The sequence below is a fragment of the Sceloporus undulatus genome, chromosome 2 (genome assembly GCF_019175285.1).
Source record: "Sceloporus undulatus isolate JIND9_A2432 ecotype Alabama chromosome 2, SceUnd_v1.1, whole genome shotgun sequence".
In the NCBI taxonomy this organism is placed as follows: Eukaryota; Metazoa; Chordata; class Lepidosauria; order Squamata; family Phrynosomatidae; genus Sceloporus; species Sceloporus undulatus.
Genome location: NC_056523.1, coordinates 247123542 through 247128385, shown reverse-complemented (window position 1 = coordinate 247128385; position 4844 = coordinate 247123542).

The window sequence follows — 4844 nt, the reverse complement described above, 5'->3', positions numbered from 1 at the left end:
AGGCTGGATGATATCAGATGGCATGGAGGGAGGGCCTTGCTCTTACTCAAACAGGTGAAGGTGAGATCCTCTTGGGAAACAGAGACTTATTCAAAATCATTCCCAAGACATTTCACTGCTAGAAGGGCAAGATGATGTTGGCACCTCAGTCCAAAAACTGATAGGATTGTCATTTGAATTTTACTTCAACACTGGCAGTAGGAGAACCTCTTCCACTGCATGTGAAAAGAGCAGAATGGGGCTGGAGGGCACAAATCTGTCCTTTCTGAATTCTCTGCTGCTTGTAGCAGTCACCTAACTGTGCTCAAGGGACAGGCTGGAGTTATTATCTCTACTCTCTGTCAGCTTCAGAGGAAAGCAATGGCAAACCCTGTCTGAAGAAACTTGACAGGAAAACCCCATGATTGGTCCAGATGTTTTGGACCCCCGCTCCCAGAATTCCTGACTGCTGGCCAAACTGGCTGGGGATTCTGGGAATTTAAGTCGGAGACACCAGGGGGATCAAAGTTTGGGACCTTAGGGTTGCCTGAAGTTGGAAATGACTTAAAGGCACACAAAACAACAACAACAATGACATGACGGACACATGGTGTGCGTGGCCATAGAATCATGGACTGCGAGGGCTATGTAGTCCAACTCCCTACCATGCAGGGATATACAGTTCAAGCCTACCCAAGAGATGCCTACCCAGCCTCTGCTGAAAGGCCTCCAGAAAGTCCATCCCTGTGTGAAAGAGATTGTGGTAGCCCACTAAGTCTGAAAGGTGGGAGCAGTTTTCTCTCTTACCCCCTCAGAGTTTGGGGCTTTGTCCAGGGAGGGCTCTAGCAAAGGGATGCGGGTGGGCATGGGCTTGGATTGTGAGTTCCTGCATGGCAGACTGAGGTCGGACTAGATGGCCTTTGGGGGAATTTCTTCCAACTAGGGTTCTATGAACAGCAACAACGCTGGGTTGTTGTTCATAGACTCCTAGAGGAGGAAGAGACCCCCAAGGGCCATCCAGTCCAACCCCAGTCTGCCATGCAGGAACTCACAATCCAAGCCCCCTCCTTCCTGCAGATGGTCATCCAGCCTCTGTTGGAAAACCTCCAAAGAAGGAGCCTCCATCACCCTCCTCCTCCTCTTCCGCTGTGTGCCTCCCAGTGGCTTTCGATGTATGTCTTACCTGCCACGGAGCTTTCTGAGCCAGATTTACTCGGCGAGGGTTTGTCCTTGCCTTCCTCCGAGGCTGAGAGAGTGTGACCTGCCCAAGGGGCTTACAAGGATTCGAACCTTGCTCTCCAGAGTCATAGCCAAGGCCATGCTGTCTCCTACAGAGCCTCAATGCCAGCCCTGCCCCTGGTCTTGGTCTGGGTCAGTCCCCAGTCGATGGGGCCAGGAGCCCTGGTGGGGAAGGGGCTAGGGAAGCTCTCCGCAGACCCCGCTATCCAGCTGCGTCCACACTGCGGAAATAATCCGGGTTGACACCTGTTTTAACTGCCATAGCTCCAGGCGATGGAATTATGCGACGGATCGCTTGTTGCGGCTAGCAGAGCTCTCTGATAGAGAAGGCTGAATGTCCCCCCAAAACCACGATTCCCAGAATCCCATAGCACTGAGCGATGGCAGTGAAAGCGGTGTCAACCCGGATTATTTCTGCAGTGCGAATCGGGAAGGCGTTTTGCGGAGCCACACGTCCGCTTCCAGGGATATTACAGGGGCACCCATTCCCTCCTGCATTATGTTTTTTTGTGTATTCTGGATGTCCCCATAAAGGTATCACTGTGGGGTGGATTTAGGGTGTGACTGAGTGTCCCTTTCCTCCTGGGCACACAGGTCCCTTCCCTGGGCAAAGAAGATGGGGACCAATGGACCAAGGGATTTGAGAAGAAGGAAAGAAAGAAGAAGGTCGGAGGAAGGGACTGGAGGTTGAGAACTAACACGAGGGAAAGAAGATCGGACGAGGGGGTCTCAGATTTAAATGATTCATGCCTATGCTTAATATCTCTTACTGTAGTAAACAGTGTCCGATGAAACCTGTCTAGATAGACAACTATAGAAATGGGGTTTACGGAGAATCATAGAATCTAGAGTTGGAAGACCACAAGGGCCACCCAGTCCAACCCCATTTTGCCCTGCAGGAACTCACTAGATTTGCTGGCTTCCCCATCTCTGTCATGTCGACTAGATCTCATTCGCTGAGTCGTTCGCGGGACAATAAACGTCTTTTCTAAGGAAACCTTTTCTCGGCGCGCCCTTCTTCTTCATCCGAAATGGAGGCAAAGGCCCAGGAGATGCCAGCCTCGACCTGGGCACTGGATCAACGGGGGGCTCTTGGCCACCACACTGGAGAACTCCGGGGTTGGAAGTCCCAATCGCCCCCTGACTGGGGTGATGGGGGGCCGGAGGTGGGTCTGAGGCATCTTTGCCCCTCCTGTTCCCTGGCGCCTGGCAATCCCTGGGGGGCACCCACAGCCCCTCTAATCGCCTTGGCGCCAGGGAGGGACCGGGTCGGGTTTCCAGATGGCACTCTTGGCGGCACTGGAGTTGGCACCTTCTCCAAATAATCCTTCGGTGGTAGCTGGAAGGGCTGGCAGCCAGGCTGTGCCCCTGGAAGACCCCGATTGGCACATGCCTAGGCAAGGGGATCCCCCTCCCTCCTCGCCCTTGGGCCCCAGAGACACATTCCCCTCTGCCCCTCTGACCGCCCCCAGGGAGCTCGGGAAAGGTTTTATCACAGTCCTTCTCCGTCTCTTTCACACACGCAGGATGCATCCACACTGGAGAAATAATCCGGTTTCATTTCACTTTCAGCGAAGCTCTGGTGCCCCAACAAACGACCATTCCCAGACTTTCACAGCATGGAACCGTAGCAGTGAAAGCAGACTCAAAACGGATTATTTCTCCAGTGTGGATGCATTCACAGACAGTGTGACTGAACGTCGGGCAAATGTCAGAGGGGAAATATAGTTTCCTTGTCATTTGGAGTGGCACCTTCCCTCCTGCGTCCCTTCCTTAGATTCAAGGGAAGATGGCACGAAGTCTCTGTTTGACAAACTCGGCCACTGGTAAAATCTGTCTAAATGCCTTAGGACGAAGAAAGGCAGGATGAGCTTTCTTGAAATCGGGCTCCGTTGTGAACCCTGGCCCGTTTGTCGGGTGCCTTCCAGTCCTTTCCGACCCATGGCGACGCTAAAGCAAGGCTATGCCACGAAGATTTCTTCAGAAGATCTCTTCGGAGAGGGTTTGCCCCCCTCTGAGGCTGAGAGAGTGTGACTTGACCAAGGTCACCCGGTGGGTTTCTGAGCAGGAAGGATTCGAACCCTGGTCTCTAGAGTTGTTGTCCGACGCTCAAAGAACACTGCTGGATCTCTGCTGTTCCCATTGTGTATGTGTGCGTTGTGTATTTGTGCTTATGTTGTGTGCCTTCAAGTCCTTTCCGATTTATGGCGACCCTCTCATGGGGTCTTCTTGGCAAGATTTACTCAGAGGAGCTTTGCCTTGGAGAGAGAGCAATCCTGAGCAGTGGGAAAGTAACACCGAGTCCGACTTTCACCGGATCCTGATCCAGATCAAAAGAGAGCGTCGGAGGACGGCCCTGGAGACCAGGGTTCGAGTCCCCACTTAGGCAAGCAAACCCAGTAGGTGACCTCGGGCAAGTCACACTCTCTCAGCCCCCGAGGGAAGCAAAGGCAAAGCCCCTCTGAGCACATCTCGCCAAGAAAACTCCTCGATGGATTCACCTTATTAGTGTCGCCGTGAAAAGTCGGAAACGACTCGAAGGCACACAACAACAACAACAACGGGGCAAGGAAGCTGCGATGGCCTCGCGGGGGAGTGGATCCAGGTCCTGCGCACATTTCCCGAAACCCCAAGATCCAGCCGTGCCATTCTGTAGGATCAGTATGGAGAGAGATCTTGTAGCCCCTTTGAGACTGACCGAAAGAAAGAAGACATTCAGGGGGAGCTGTGTGTTGGCCATTTAACAAATAGAAAGAAAAATGCCTCACTTTTAGTGGCCGACCCAAATGCAGAATAGACTTGTTCCAAGCTTTCGAAGCTTCGTGGGCTTCTTCCAAAGGCAAGAGGTTGCAAACCCGCCTGCAAAAGATATCCTCCCCATCGTACCATCTTTACTAAGGACTGAAACAACATACAGGCACCTGACTAACATCTCCAATTCCCCCCCCCTTCTGTTTGGTTTGTAACATCTTGATGAAGAAGCCCATGGAGCTTCGAAAGCTTGCAACAAGTCTATCGTGCACTTCGGTTGGCCAATAAAGGTATCACTGATGGATTTTCTAAAGAAAGGCGTAGACTTGACTTGAAGGCAGCCACTCACCTGATTTCCCCCAAACCTCCGTCTCCTTCTTTGGGGAAGAAAAGTTTCTACCCCTCCAAATCCCCTTCTGTCATGGTTCCCTTTCCCACACTGGAATAATCCATCTGTTTTAATTCACCTGCCAAGCAGGTCATTTCATTCAGAGTTTTTAACGGAGTGATTTTCCTCCGCCTAAGTCTGATCCTTCCTTTCCTTTTTGCAAGGATCGGCAGGATCGACGCCATCCTGGATCGTAGCCACCTTTTCCGCAGTCGCTGTTGGTCCGAAGTCAAGCAGAGGCTGAATTAACTCTAGCAACAATTTCTTTCTGTCTCACACACACACACACACTCGCACAGACACACAAAGCAAGCCCCCTCTCTGCTGCAAAGAGTGCTTTCAAGGGCCTTTTAGCCTTATGGTGATAAATTTTAAACCAAAGGGAGGCTGTCCTCGGGGAGTTGGGGGATTGTTTGCCAATAATAATAATAATAATAATAATAATAATAATAATAATAATAATAATAATAATAATAATAATAATAAT